This window comes from Heterodontus francisci, chromosome 22, assembly GCF_036365525.1.
Source record: "Heterodontus francisci isolate sHetFra1 chromosome 22, sHetFra1.hap1, whole genome shotgun sequence".
NCBI classification, from domain to species: Eukaryota; Metazoa; Chordata; class Chondrichthyes; order Heterodontiformes; family Heterodontidae; genus Heterodontus; species Heterodontus francisci.
Window position 1 is genome coordinate 38,711,378 of NC_090392.1, and position 16,132 is coordinate 38,727,509.

The 16,132-nt window shown below is 45.1% G+C and overlaps 5 non-coding genes across 5 annotated transcripts; all 5 read right to left on the reverse strand.

Moving 5' to 3' along the window:
• Window positions 1–3,041: 3,041 nt before the first annotated feature.
• trnan-guu (transfer RNA asparagine (anticodon GUU)) lies at window positions 3,042–3,115 on the reverse strand. The gene has a single exon. It is a non-coding gene; the product is annotated as a tRNA-Asn (tRNA).
• A 2,134-nt stretch (window positions 3,116–5,249) lies between these two features.
• trnan-guu (transfer RNA asparagine (anticodon GUU)) lies at window positions 5,250–5,323 on the reverse strand. The gene has a single exon. It is a non-coding gene; the product is annotated as a tRNA-Asn (tRNA).
• A 2,134-nt stretch (window positions 5,324–7,457) lies between these two features.
• trnan-guu (transfer RNA asparagine (anticodon GUU)) lies at window positions 7,458–7,531 on the reverse strand. The gene has a single exon. It is a non-coding gene; the product is annotated as a tRNA-Asn (tRNA).
• A 2,119-nt stretch (window positions 7,532–9,650) lies between these two features.
• trnan-guu (transfer RNA asparagine (anticodon GUU)) lies at window positions 9,651–9,724 on the reverse strand. Its single transcript has one exon. It is a non-coding gene; the product is annotated as a tRNA-Asn (tRNA).
• A 4,335-nt stretch (window positions 9,725–14,059) lies between these two features.
• On the reverse strand, window positions 14,060–14,133 carry trnan-guu (transfer RNA asparagine (anticodon GUU)). The gene has a single exon. It is a non-coding gene; the product is annotated as a tRNA-Asn (tRNA).
• Window positions 14,134–16,132: the final 1,999 nt, after the last annotated feature.

The window sequence follows — 16,132 nt, forward strand, 5'->3', positions numbered from 1 at the left end:
CACACACAATTATTCAGAATGAGCACACTGATACACCCATAATACTCAAGTGCACAATATTTATATATTTAGAACCTGATATATATTATCAAAATAAAAGGAGATTTACAACTGACACACTCACAATGCATCGCCCTCATAACATCAAGACTCACAGTTTCGATAGAACCATGACAGCCACAGCCACAGACACACACACACGCTTTATTTTGCCATATGGTCCAGTTTGAAGTTTTAAGAAAAGTCTGTACAACAAAAATTGAAAGAGTTTTCACAAGTTGCCCGTCTTGTTGAGTATTTGCAGCGATTTCCCACTCTCACAGCAGTGATTCTGAGTCACGATGTGTGGAATTGGATTTGAAAACTGAAGAAAATTCAGCGCTTGGTGCTCAGCTGTCGCGAGCAATTCCACACCTGCTTTGATCAGCTGTTATCAGTGGACTGGAACAATGTCAGCCAGGGACTTTTAGTGTACATCAATAAAAGTGAACTTATTTGATGCAGGTAAAATATCATTAAAATGGTCCACCGCATTCAACTTGTTTTCCCTAATCCCAGCGGTGGAACAGTCCCAGATTGTGCAGCCATTGAATGAATTTGCATTTCTTTTTTCGAAGCCCGACCGACCTTAATATATTTAGCATGGTTTCGACGTCTGTGCATGGTTTTTGCTCATTTCATTGAAAATTGCTTCTCATTAATGCATGGAAACAGTCAGGGAATGGATCAGAGCAGCGTTGTTAAATAAACAGGAAAAGAAGACACCAATGCAAACACAGAGAGTAGAACAGGCACGTCCAGGGGCGCTCAGTGAAACGCGCAATAAGGGCCGACGTTCCTGGGTGGGATTAAACCACCAACCTTCCGGTTAACAGCCGAACGCGCTAGCCAATTGCACCACAGAGACGACCACAGCAAAATCACCCAAGACACTGCAAACCAGTGTTTCAATGAATTCGAGTCTCAGGTCGTGTGAGCTGGAGAATCCTGCCAGTCATCAGCTTTTCCAGATCGACGCTGCGGGATGGTATCTGTTTATCTCTGCCATCTGGTGGTACAAATCAACATTTCTCCCCAGCACTTTTTCCGTCAGTCGGAGAACCATTTCACAAGGGGACAACATCAAAACGGTTGCGGCAATTCAACAATTGTACGAAGCACAAAACAGAGCTCATTTAACAATGTCACACTGTTCTGCTGCGGAAATCTTTCCCCTGACAGACAAACTCTCCAGGCCACAGTTCCACCCTATCCCATACCTTGCCCCTTCGCCTTTCCCTCTGCCTCTGCACTCGCTTTATACCTGTTCAATCTCTATCCTTTACCCAGTTGTGAAGAAAGGCTACCCACCAGAAAGTCTCACACTGTTTGTCTTTCCAGATGTGCTGCCTGAGTTGCTGCGCATTTCCTGCATTTTCTCTTCCCATTTCAGATTTCCAGCATCCACCATTCGTTTGCTTTTGCACTCACAATGTTGACGGTTCGTCTCCAGGTAGCTACCGTTAGACCCGGTTTCCCAGGCAAAGAGGCTTTCATTGAGGATACTGCCACATGGCAAAAGGCCAATCTGCCCCCATGCCCTTTTAACCGACAGACTAAGCTTGGAATCTCCCACACCTGAGGGGCAGGTTCTGACACACAGTAAACTGTGACCTGGTAGGTGACTCAATCTGGGCTGGGTGGAGCATGACTTGATTGACAAGCCTCGTGCTATATCAGAACTGGCCGGAGCCAGTGCTCCCCCTTTCGCTACTGGAATGGATATGTGCAGTCAGGATGGTGAACGTCTCTGGTTTTAAGATCTATCGTGCTCGACAGGTATTTTAAATGAACGGCGGGACTGAGTGAGATTGTGTGTGCGTGTCTGAACCGTGTTGTGGGACTGTGTAAGTTTGTGTATGTCTCTGAACCGTGCTGTGGGACCGTGTGAGTTTGTGTGTGGCTTTGCAGCGTGTTGTGGGACGGTGTGAGTTTAATGTGTCTCTGAACGGTGTTCTGGGACTGTGTGAGTTTGTCTGCGGGTTTCTGAACCGTTTTGTCGGACTGTGTGAGTTTGTGTGCATGTTTCTGAACCGTGTTGTGGCATTGTGTGAGTTTATGTGTACTTTCTGCTTATTTATTGCTCTCTTACTTTGCTTTGACACATAGAAAAATGTATACACAACACAGATACACACAAATACATTGAGAAGTAACACACGCACACACACACACACATTTATTCAGAATGAGCACCCTGATACACCCATAATACTCAAGTGCACAATATTTATATATTTAGAACCTGATATATATTATCAAAATAAAAGGAGATTTACAACTGACACACTCACAATGCATCGCCCTCATAACATCAAGACTCACAGTTTCGATAGAACCATGACAGCCACAGCCACAGACACACACACACGCTTTATATTGCCATATGGTCCAGTTTGAAGTTTTAAGAAAAGTCTGTACAACAAAAATTGAAAGAGTTTTCACAAGTTGCCCATCCTGTTGAGTATTTGCAGCGATTTCCCACTCTCACAGCAGTGATTCTGAGTCACAATGTGTGGAATTGGATTTGAAAACTGAAGAAAATTCAGCGCTTGGTGCTCAGCTGTCACGAGCAATTCCACACCTGCTTGATCAGCTGTTAGCAGTGGACTGGAACAATGTCAGCCAGGGACTTTTAGTGTACATCAATAAAAGTGAACTTATTTGATGCAGGTAAAATATCATTAAAATGGTCCACCGCATTCAACTTGTTTTCCCTAATCCCAGCGGTGGAACCGTCCCAGATTGTGCAGCCATTGAATGAATTTGCATTGCTTTTTTGGAAGCCCGACCGACCTTAATATATTTAGCATGGGTTCGACGTCTGTGCATGGTTTTTGCTCATTTCATTGAAAATTGCTTATCATGAATGCATGGAAACAGTCAGGTAATGGATCAGAGCAGCGTTGTTAAATAATCAGGAAAAGAAGACACCAATGCAAACACAGAGAGTAGAACACGCACGTCCAGGTGCGCTAAGTGAAACGCTCAATAAGGGCCGACGTCCCTGGGTGGGCTTGAATCACCAACCTTTCGGTTAACAGCCGAACGCGCTAGCCAATTGCGCCACAGAGACGACCACGGCAAAATCACGCAAGACACTGCAAACCAGTGTTTCAATGAATTCGAGTCTCAGGTCGTGTGAGCTGGAGAATCCTGCCAGTCATCAGCTTTTCCAGATCGACGCTGCGGGATGGTATCTGTTTATCTCTGCCATCTGGTGGTAGAAATCAAAATTTCTCCCCAGCACTTTTTCCATCAGTCGGAGAACCATTTCACAAGGGGACAATGTCAAAACGGTTCCGTCAATTCAACAATTGTACGAAGCACAAAACAGAGCTCATTTAACAATGTCACACTGTTCTGCTGCGGAAATCTTTCCCCTGACAGACAAACTCTCCAGGCCACAGTTCCACCCTATCCCAGACCTTGCCCCTTCGCCTTTCCCTCTGCCTCTGCACTCGCTTTTTACCTGTTCAATCTCTAACCTTTATCCAGTTGTGAAGAAAAGCTACGCACCAGAAAGTCTAACAATATTTGTCTTTCCAGATGTGCGGCCTGAGTTGCTGCGCATTTCCTGCATTTTCTCTTTTCATTTCAGGTTTCCAGCATCCACCATTCGTTTGCTTTTGCACTCACAATGTTGACGGTTCGTCTCCAGGTAGCTACCGTTAGACCCGGTTTCCCAGGCAAAGAGGCTTTTATTGAGGATACTGCCACATGGCAAAAGGCCAATCTGCCCCCATGCCCTTTTAACCGACAGACTAAGCTTGGAATCTCCCACACCTGAGGGCAGGTTCTGACACACAGTAAACTGCGACCTGGTAGGTGACTCAATCTGGGCTGGGTGGAGCATGACTTGATTGACAAGCCTCGTGCTATATCAGAACTGGCCGGAGCCAGTGCTCCCCCTTTCGCTACTGGAATGGATATGTGCAGTCAGGATGGTGAACGTCTCTGGTTTTAAGATCTATCGTGCTCGACAGGTATTTTAAATGAACGGCGGGACTGAGTGAGATTGTGTGTGCGTGTCTGAACCGTGTTGTGGGACTGTGTAAGTTTGTGTATGTCTCTGAACCGTGCTGTGGGACCGTGTGAGTTTGTGTGTGGCTTTGCAGCGTGTTGTGGGACGCTGTGAGTTTAATGTGTCTCTGAACAGTGTTCTAGGACTGTGTGAGTTTGTCTGCGGGTTTCTGAACCGATTTGTCGGACTGTGTGAGTTTGTGTGCGTGTTTCTGAACCGTGTTGTGGCATTGTGTGAGTTTATGTGTACTTTCTGCTTATTTATTGCTCTCTTACTTTGCTTTGACACATAGAAAAATGTATACACAACACAGATACACACAGTTACATTGAGAAGTAACACACGCACACACATACACACATTTATTCAGAATGAGCACACTGATACACCCATAATACTCAAGTGCACAATATTTATATATTTAGAACCTGATATATATTTTCAAAATAAAAGGAGATTTACAACTGACACACTCACAATGCATCGCCCTCATAACATCAAGACTCACAGTTTCGATAGAACCATGACAGCCACAGCCACAGACACACACACACGCTTTATATTGCCATATGGTCCAGTTTGAAGTTTTAAGAAAAGTCTGTACAACAGAAATTGAAAGTGTTTTCACAAGTTGCCCGTCCTGTTGAGTATTTGCAGCGATTTCCCACTCTCACAGCAGTGATTCTGAGTCACGATGTGTGGAATTGGATTTGAAAACTGAAGAAAATTCAGCGCTTGGTGCTCAGCTGTCACGAGCAATTCCACACCTGCTTTGATCAGCTGTCAGCAGTGGACTGGAACAATGTCAGCCAGGGACTTTTAGTGTACATCAATAAAAGTGAACTTATTTGATGCAGGTAAAATATCATTAAAATGGTCCACCGCATTCAACTTGTTTTCCCTAATCCCAGCGGTGGAACAGTCCCAGATTGTGCAGCCATTGAATGAATTTGCATTGCTTTTTTCGAAGCCCGACCGCCCTTAATATATTTAGCATGGGTTCGACGTCTGTGCATGGTTTTAGCTCATTTCATTGAACATTGCTTATCATGAATGCATGGAAACAGTCAGGTAATGGATCAGAGCAGCGTTGTTAAATAATCAGGAAAAGAAGACACCAATGCAAACACAGAGAGTAGAACACGCACGTCCAGGTGCGCTAAGTGAAACGCTCAATAAGGGCCGACGTCCCTGGGTGGGCTTGAATCACCAACCTTTCGGTTAACAGCCGAACGCGCTAGCCAATTGCGCCACAGAGACGACCACGGCAAAATCACGCAAGACACTGCAAACCAGTGTTTCAATGAATTCGAGTATCAGGTCGTGTGAGCTGGAGAATCCTGCCAGTCATCAGCTTTTCCAGATCGACGCTGCGGGATGGTATCTGTTTATCTCTGCCATCTGGTGGTAGAAATCAAAATTTCTCCCCAGCACTTTTTCCATCAGTCGGAGAACCATTTCACAAGGGGACAATGTCAAAACGGTTCCGTCAATTCAACAATTGTACGAAGCACAAAACAGAGCTCATTTAACAATGTCACACTGTTCTGCTGCGGAAATCTTTCCCCTGACAGACAAACTCTCCAGGCCACAGTTCCACCCTATCCCAGACCTTGCCCCTTCGCCTTTCCCTCTGCCTCTGCACTCGCTTTTTACCTGTTCAATCTCTAACCTTTATCCAGTTGTGAAGAAAAGCTACGCACCAGAAAGTCTAACAATATTTGTCTTTCCAGATGTGCGGCCTGAGTTGCTGCGCATTTCCTGCATTTTCTCTTTTCATTTCAGGTTTCCAGCATCCACCATTCGTTTGCTTTTGCACTCACAATGTTGACGGTTCGTCTCCAGGTAGCTACCGTTAGACCCGGTTTCCCAGGCAAAGAGGCTTTTATTGAGGATACTGCCACATGGCAAAAGGCCAATCTGCCCCCATGCCCTTTTAACCGACAGACTAAGCTTGGAATCTCCCACACCTGAGGGCAGGTTCTGACACACAGTAAACTGCGACCTGGTAGGTGACTCAATCTGGGCTGGGTGGAGCATGACTTGATTGACAAGCCTCGTGCTATATCAGAACTGGCCGGAGCCAGTGCTCCCCCTTTCGCTACTGGAATGGATATGTGCAGTCAGGATGGTGAACGTCTCTGGTTTTAAGATCTATCGTGCTCGACAGGTATTTTAAATGAACGGCGGGACTGAGTGAGATTGTGTGTGCGTGTCTGAACCGTGTTGTGGGACTGTGTAAGTTTGTGTATGTCTCTGAACCGTGCTGTGGGACCGTGTGAGTTTGTGTGTGGCTTTGCAGCGTGTTGTGGGACGCTGTGAGTTTAATGTGTCTCTGAACAGTGTTCTAGGACTGTGTGAGTTTGTCTGCGGGTTTCTGAACCGATTTGTCGGACTGTGTGAGTTTGTGTGCGTGTTTCTGAACCGTGTTGTGGCATTGTGTGAGTTTATGTGTACTTTCTGCTTATTTATTGCTCTCTTACTTTGCTTTGACACATAGAAAAATGTATACACAACACAGATACACACAGTTACATTGAGAAGTAACACACGCACACACATACACACATTTATTCAGAATGAGCACACTGATACACCCATAATACTCAAGTGCACAATATTTATATATTTAGAACCTGATATATATTTTCAAAATAAAAGGAGATTTACAACTGACACACTCACAATGCATCGCCCTCATAACATCAAGACTCACAGTTTCAATAGAACCATGACAGCCACAGCCACAGACACACACACACGCTTTATATTGCCATATGGTCCAGTTTGAAGTTTTAAGAAAAGTCTGTACAACAGAAATTGAAAGTGTTTTCACAAGTTGCCCGTTCTGTTGAGTATTTGCAGCGATTTCCCACTCTCACAGCAGTGATTCTGAGTCACGATGTGTGGAATTGGATTTGAAAACTGAAGAAAATTCAGCGCTTGGTGCTCAGCTGTCACGAGCAATTCCACACCTGCTTTGATCAGCTGTTAGCAGTGGACTGGAACAATGTCAGCCAGGGACTTTTAGTGTACATCAATAAAAGTGAACTTATTTGATGCAGGTAAAATATCATTAAAATGGTCCACCGCATTCAATTTGTTTTCCCTAATCCCAGCGGTGGAACAGTCCCAGATTGTGCAGCCATTGAATGAATTTGCATTGCTTTTTTCGAAGCCCGACCGACCTTAATATATTTAGCATGGGTTCGACGTCTGTGCATGGTTTTTGCTCATTTCATTGAAAATTGCTTATCATGAATGCATGGGAACAGTCAGGTAATGGATCAGAGCAGCGTTGTTAAATAATCAGGAAAAGAAGACACCAATGCAAACACAGAGAGTAGAAAAAGGACGTCCAGGGGCGCTGAGTGAAACGCTCAATTGGGGCCGACGTCCCTGGGTGGGCTTGAACCACCAACCTTTCGGTTAACAGTCGAACGCGCTAGCCAATTGCGCGACAGAGACGACCACAGCAAAATCACGCAAGACAATGCAAACCAGTGTTTCAATGAATTCGAGTCTCAGGTCGTGTGAGATGGAGAATCCTGCCAGTCATCAGCTTTTCCAGATTGACGCTGCGGGATGGTATCTGTTTATCTCTGCCATCTGGTGGTACAAATCAAAATTTCTCCCCAGCACTTTTTCCGTCAGTCGGAGAACCATTTCACAAGGGGACAATGTCAAAACGGTTGCGGCAATTCAACAATTGTACGAAGCACAAAACAGAGCTCATTTAACAATGTCACACTGTTCTGCTGCGGAAATCTTTCCCCTGACAGACAAACTCTCCAGGCCACAGTTCCACCCTATCCCACACCATGCCCCTTCGCCTTTCCCTCTGCCTCTGCACTCGCTTTATACCTGTTCAATCTCTAACCTTTATCCAGTTGTGAAGAAAGGCTACCCACCAGAAAGTCTAACACCGTTTGTCTTTCGAGATGTGCTGCCTGAGTTGCTGCGCATTTCCTGCATTTTCTCTTTTCATTTCAGATTTCCAGCATCTACCATTCGTTTGCTTTTGCACTCACAATGTTGACGGTTCATCTCCAGGTAGCTACCGTTAGACCCGGTTTCCCAGGCAAAGAGGCTTTTATTGAGGATACTGCCACATGGCAAAAGGCCAATCTGCCCCCATGCCCTTTAACCGACAGACTACGCTTGGAATCTCCCACACCTGAGGGGCAGGTTCTGACACACAGTAAACTGCGACCTGGTAGGTGACTCAATCTGGGCTGGGTGGAGCATGACTTGATTGACAAGCCTCGTGCTATATCAGAACTGGCCGGAGCCAGTGCTCCCCCTTTCGCTACTGGAATGGATATGTGCAGTCAGGATGGTGAAGGTCTCTGGTTTTAAGATCTATCGTGCTCGACAGGTATTTTAAATGAACGGCGGGACTGAGTGAGATTGTGTGTGCATGTCTGAACCGTGTTGTGGGACTGTGTAAGTTTGTGTATGTCTCTGAACCGTGCTGTGGGACCGTGTGAGTTTGTGTGTGGCTTTGCAGCGTGTTGTGGGACGGTGTGAGTTTAATGTGTCTCTGAACGGTGTTCTAGGACTGTATGAGTTTGTCTGTGGGTTTCTGAACCGTTTTGTCGGACTGTGTGAGTTTGTGTGCGTGTTTCTGAACCGTGTTGTGCCATTGTGTGAGTTTATGTGTACTTTCTGCTTATTTATTGCTCTCTTACTTTGCTTTGACACATAGAAAAATGTATACACAACACAGATACACACAAATACATTGAGAAGTAACACACACACACACATTTATTCAGAATGAGCACACTGATACACCCATAATACTCAAGTGCACAATATTTATATATTTAGAACCTGATATATATTTTCAAAATAAAAGGAGATTTACAACTGACACACTCACAATGCATCGCCCTCATAACATCAAGACTCACAGTTCCGATAGAACCATGACAGCCACAGCCACAGACACACACACACGCTTCATATTGCCATATGGTCCAGTTTGAAGTTTTAAGAAAAGTCTGTACAACAAAAATTGAAAGAGTTTTCACAAGTTGCCCGTCCTGTTGAGTATTTGCAGCGATTTCCCACTCTCACAGCAGTGATTCTGAGTCACGATGTGTGGAATTGGATTTGAAAACTGAAGAAAATTCAGCGCTTGGTGCTCAGCTGTCACGAGCAATTCATAACCTGCTTTGATCAGCTGTCAGCAGTGGACTGGAACAATGTCAGCCAGGGACTTTTAGTGTACATCAATAAAAGTGAACTTATTTGATGCAGGTAAAATATCATTAAAATGTTCCACCGCATTCAACTTGTTTTCCCTAATCCCAGCGGTGGAACAGTCCCAGATTGTGCAGCCATTGAATGAATTTGCATTGCTTTTTTCGAAGCCCGACCGACCTTAATATATGGGTTCGACGTCTGTGCATGGTTTTTGCTCATTTCATTGAAAATTGCTTATCATGAATGCATGGAAACAGTCAGGTCATGGATCAGAGCAGCGTTGTTAAATAATCAGGAAAAGAAGACACCAATGCAAACACAGAGAGCCGAACAAGCACGTCCAGGGGCGCGAAGTGAAACGCTCAATGCGGGCCGACGTCCCTGGGTGGACTTGAACCACCAACCTTTCGTTTAACAGCCGAACGCGCTAGCCAATTGCGCCACAGAGACGACCACAGCAAAATCACGCGAGACACTGCAAACCAGTGTTTCAATGAATTCGAGTCTCAGGTCGTGTGAGCTGGAGAATCCTGCCAGTCATCCGCTTTTCCAGATCGACGCTGCGGGATGGTATCTGTTTATCTCTGCCATCTGGTTATACAAATTAAAATTTCTCCCCAGCACTTTTTCCATCAGTCGGAGAACCATTTCACAAGGGGACAATGTCAAAACGGTTGCGGCAATTCAACAATTGTACGAAGCACAAAACAGAGCTCATTTAACAATGTCACACTGTTCTGCTGCGGAAATCTTTCCCCTGACAGACAAACTCTCCAGGCCACAGTTCCACCCTATCCCACACCTTGCCCCTTCGCCTTTCCCTCTGCCTCTGCACTCGCTTTATACCTGTTCAATCTCTAACCTTTATCCAGTTGTGAAGAAAGGCTACTCTCCAGAAAGTCTAACACTGTTTGTCTTTCCAGATGTGCTGCCTGAGTTGCTGCGCATTTCCTGCATTTTCTCTTTTCATTTCAGATTTCCAGCATCCACCATTCGTTTGCTTTTGCACTCACAATGTTGACGGTTCGTCTCCAGGTAGCTACCGTTAGACCCGGTTTCCCAGGCAAAGAGGCTTTTATTGAGGATACTGCCACATGGCAAAAGGCCAATCTGCCCCCATGCCCTTTTAACCGACAGACTAAGCTTGGAATCTCCCACACCTGAGGGGCAGGTTCTGACACACAGTAAACTGCGACCTGGTAGGTGACTCAATCTGGGCTGGGTGGAGCATGACTTGATTGACAAGCCTCGTGCTATATCAGAACTGGCCGGAGCCAGTGCTCCCCCTTTCGCTACCGGAATGGATATGTGCAGTCAGGATGGTGAACGTCTCTGGTTTTAAGATCTATCGTGCTCGACAGGTATTTTAAATGAACGGCGGGACTGAGTGAGATTGTGTGTGCGTGTCTGAACCGTGTTGTGGGACTGTGTAATTTGTGTATGTCTCTGAACCGTGCTGTGGGACCGTGTGATTTTGTGTGTGGCTTTGCAGCGTGTTGTGGGACGGTGTGAGTTTAATGTGTCTCTGAACGGTGTTCTCGGACTGTGTGAGTTTGTCTGCGGGTTTCTGAACCGTTTTGTCGGACTGTGTGAGTTTGTGTGCATGTTTCTGAACCATGTTGTGGCATTGTGTGAGTTTATGTGTACTTTCTGCTTATTTATTGCTCTCTTACTTTGCTTTGACACATAGAAAAATGTATACACAACACAGATACACACAAATACATTGAGAAGTAACACACACACACACACACACACACATTTATTCAGAATGAGCACACTGATACACCCATAATACTCAAGTGCACAATATTTATATATTTAGAACCTGATATATATTATCAAAATAAAAGGAGATTTACAACTGACACACTCACAATGCATCGCCCTCATAACATCAAGACTCTCAGTTTCGATAGAACCATCACAGCCACAGCCACAGACACACACACACGCTTTATATTGACATATGGTCCAGTTTGAAGTTTTAAGAAAAGTCTGTACAACAAAAATTGAAAGAGTTTTCACAAGTTGCCCGTCCTGTTGAGTATTTGCAGCGATTTCCCACTCTCACAGCAGTGATTCTGAGTCACGATGTGTGGAATTGGATTTGAAAACTGAAGAAAATTCAGCGCTTGGTGCTCAGCTGTCACGAGCAATTCCACACCTGCTTTGATCAGCTGTCAGCAGTGGACTGGAACAATGTTAGCCAGGGACTTTTAGTGTACATCAATAAAAGTGAACTTATTTGATGCAGGTAAAATATCATTAAAATGGTCCACCGCATTCAACTTGTTTTCCCTAATCCCAGCGGTGGAACAGTCCCAGATTGTGCAGCCATTGAATGAATTTGCATTGCTTTTTTCGAAGCCCGACCGACCTTAATATATTTAGCATGGGTTCGACGTCTGTGCATGGTTTTTGCTCATTTCATTGAAAATTGCTTATCATGAATGCATGGAAACAGTCAGGTCATGGATCAGAGCAGCGTTGTTAAATAATCAGGAAAAGAAGGCACCAATGCAAACTCGGAGATTAGAACAAGCGCGTCCAGGGGCGCGAAGTGAAACGCTCAAGAAGGGCCGACGTTCCTGGGTGGTCTTAAACCACCAACCTCTCGCTTAGCAGCCGAACGCACTAGCCAATTGTGCCACAGAGACGACCACAGAAAAGTCACCCAAGACACTGCAAACCAGTGTTTCAATGAATTCGAGTCTCAGGTAGTGTGAGCTGGAGAATCCTGCCAGTCATCAGCTTTTCCAGATCGACGCTGCGGGATGGTATCTGTTTATCTCTGCCATCTGGTGGTACAAATCAAAATTTCTCCCCAGCACTTTTTCCATCAGTCGGAGAACCATTTCACAAGGGGACAATGTCAAAACGGTTGTGGCAATTCAACAATTGTACGAAGCACAAAACAGAGCTCATTTAACAATGTCACACTGTTCTGCTGCGGAAATCTTTCCCCTGACAGACAAACTCTTCAGTCCACAGTTCCACCCTATCCCAGACCTTGCCCCTTCGCCTTTCCCTCTGCCTCTGCACTCGCTTTATACCTGTTCAATCTCTAACCTTTATCCAGTTGTGAAGAAAGCCTACCCACCAGAAAGTCTCACACTGTTTGTCTTTCCAGATGTGCTGCCTGAGTTGCTGCGCATTTCCTGCATTTTCTCTTTCCATTTCAGATTTCCAGCATCCACCATTCGTTTGCTTTTGCACTCACAATGTTGACGGTTCGTCTCCAGGTAGCTACCGTTAGACCCGGTTTCCCAGGCAAAGAGGCTTTTATTGAGGATACTGCCACATGGCAAAAGGCCAATCCGCCCCCATGCCCTTTTAACCGACAGACTAAGCTTGGAATCTCCCACACCTGAGGGGCAGGTTCTGACACACAGTAAACTGCGACCTGGTAGGTGACTCAATCTGGGCTGGGTGGAGCATGACTTGATTGACAAGCCTCGTGCTATATCAGAACTGGCCGGAGCCAGTGCTCCCCCTTTCGCTACTGGAATGGATATGTGCAGTCAGGATGGTGAACGTCTCTGGTTTTCAGATCTATCGTGCTCGACAGGTATTTTAAATGAATGGCGGGACTGAGTGAGATTGTGTGTGCGTGTCTGAACCGTGTTGTGGGACTGTGTAAGTTTGTGTATGTCTCTGAACCGTGCTGTGGGACCGTCTGAGTTTGTGTGTGGCTTTGCAGCGTGTTGTGGGACGCTTTGAGTTTAATGTGTCTCTGAACGGTGTTCTAGGACTGTGTGAGTTTGTCTGTGGGTTTCTGAACCGTTTTGTCGGACTGTGTGAGTTTGTGTGCGTGTTTCTGAACCGTGTTGTGGCATTGTGTGAGTTTATGTGTACTTTCTGCTTATTTATTGCTCTCTTACTTTGCTTTGACACATAGAAAAATGTATACACAACACAGATACACACAAATACATTGAGAAGTAACACACGCACACATTTATTCAGAATAAGCACACTGATACACCCATAATACTCAAGTGCACAATATTTATATATTTAGAACCTGATATATATTATCAAAATAAAAGGAGATTTACAACTGACACACTCACAATGCATCGCCCTCATAACATCAAGACTCACAGTTTCGATAGAACCATGACAGCCACAGCCACAGACACACACACACGCTTTATATTGCCATATGGTCCAGTTTGAAGTTTTAAGAAAAGTCTGTACAACAAAAATTGAAAGAGTTTTCACAAGTTGCCCGTCCTGTTGAGTATTTGCAGCGATTTCCCACTCTCAGAGCAGTGATTCTGAGTCACGATGTGTGGAATTGGATTTGAAAACTGAAGAAAATTCAGCGCTTGGTGCTCAGCTGTCACGAACAATTCCACACCTGCTTTGATCAGCTGTTAGCAGTGGACTGGAACAATGTCAGCCAGGGACTTTTAGTGTACATCAATAAAAGTGAACTTATTTGATGCAGGTAAAATATCATTAAAATGGTCCACCGCATTCAACTTGTTTTCCCTAATCCCAGCGGTGGAACAGTCCCAGATTGTGCAGCCATTGAATGAATTTGCATTGCTTTTTTCGAAGCCCGACCGAACTTAATATATTTAGCATGGGCTCGACGTCTGTGCATGGTTTTTGCTCATTTCATTGAAAATTGCTTATCATGAATGCATGGAAACAGTCAGGTCATGGATCAGAGCAGCGTTGTTAAATAATCAGGAAAAGAAGGCAGAAATGCAAACACAGAGAGTAGAACAAGCGTGCCCAGGGGCGCGAAGTGAAACGCTCAAGACGGGCCGACGTCCCTGGGTGGGATTGAACCACCAACCTCTCGGTTAACAGCCGAACGCACTAGCCAATTGCGCCACAGAAACGACCACAGCAAAGTCACCCAAGACACCGCAAACCAGTGTTTCAATGAATTCGAGTCTCAGGTCGTGTGAGCTGGAGAATCCTGCCAGTCATCAGCTTTTCCAGATCGACGCTGCGGGATGGTATCTGTTTATCTCTGCCATCTGGTGGTACAAATCAAAATTTCTCCCCAGCACTTTTTCCATCAGTCGGAGAACCATTTCACAAGGGGACAATGTCAAAACGGTTGTGGCAATTCAACAATTGTACGAAGCACAAAACAGAGCTCATTTAACAATGTCACACTGTTCTGCTGCGGAAATCTTTCCCCTGACAGACAAACTCTCCAGGCCACAGTTCCACCCTATCCCAGACCTTGCCCCTTCGCCTTTCCCTCTGCCTCTGCACTCGCCTTATACCTGTTCAATCTCTAACCTTTATCCAGTTGTGAAGAAAGGCTACCCACCAGAAAGTCTCACACTGTTTGTCTTTCCAGATGTGCTGCCTGAGTTGCTGCGCATTTCCTGCATTTTCTCTTTCCATTTCAGATTTCCAGCATCCACCATTCGTTTGCTTTTGCACTCACAATGTTGACGGTTCGTCTCCAGGTAGCTACCATTAGACCCGGTTTCCCAGGCAAAGAGGCTTTTATTGAGGATACTGCCACATGGCAAAAGGCCAATCTGCCCCCCATGCCCTTTTAACCGACAGACTAAGCTTGGAATCTCCCACACCTGAGGGGCAGGTTCTGACACACAGTAAACTGTTACCTGGTAGGTGACTCAATCTGGGCTGGGTGGAGCATGACTTGATTGACAAGCCTCGTGCTATATCAGAACTGGCCGGAGCCAGTGCTCCCCCTTTCGCTCCTGGAATGGATATGTGCAGTCAGGATGGTGAACGTCTCTGGTTTTCAGATCTATCGTGCACGACAGGTATTTTAAATGAACGGCGGGACTGAGTGAGATTGTGTGTGCGTGTCTGAACCGTGTTGTGGGACTGTGTAAGTTTGTGTATGTCTCTGAACCGTGCTGTGGGACCGTGTGAGTTTGTGTGTGGCTTTGCAGCGTGTTGTGGGACGCTGTGATTTTAATGTGTCTCTGAACGGTGTTCTAGGACTGTGTGAGTTTGTCTGCGGGTTTCTGAACCGTTTTGTCGGACTGTGTGAGTTTGTGTGCGTGTTTCTGAACCGTGTTGTGGCATTGTGTGAGTTTATGTGTACTTTCTGCTTATTTATTGCTCTCTTACTTTGCTTTGACACATAGAAAAATGTATACACAACACAGATACACACAAATACATTGAGAAGTAACACACGCACACATTTATTCAGAATGAGCACACTGATACACCCATAATACTCAAGTGCACAATATTTATATATTTAGAACCTGATATATATTATCAAAATAAAAGGAGATTTACAACTGACACACTCACAATGCATCGCCCTCATCACATCAAGACTCACAGTTTCGATAGAACCATGACAGCCACAGCCACAGACACACACACACGCTTTATATTGCCATATGGTCCAGTTTGAAGTTTTAAGAAAAGTCTGTACAACAAAAATTGAAAGAGTTTTCACAAGTTGCCCGTCCTGTTGAGTATTTGCAGCGATTTCCCACTCTCAGAGCAGTGATTCTGAGTCACGATGTGTGGAATTGGATTTGAAAACTGAAGAGAATTCAGCGCTTGGTGCTCAGCTGTCACGAGCAATTCCACACCTTCTTTGATCAGCTGTTAGCAGTGGACTGGAACAATGTCAGCCAGGGACTTTTAGTGTACATCAATAAAAGTGAACTTATTTGATGCAGGTAAAATATCATTAAAATGGTCCACCGCACTCAAATTGTTTTCCCTAATCCCAGCGGTGGAACAGTCCCAGATTGTGCAGCCATTGAATGAATTTGCATTGCTTTTTTCGAAGCCCGACCGACCTTAATATATTTAGCATGGGTTCGACGTCTGTGCATGGTTTTTGCTCATTTCATTGAAAATTGCTTTTAATGAATGCAT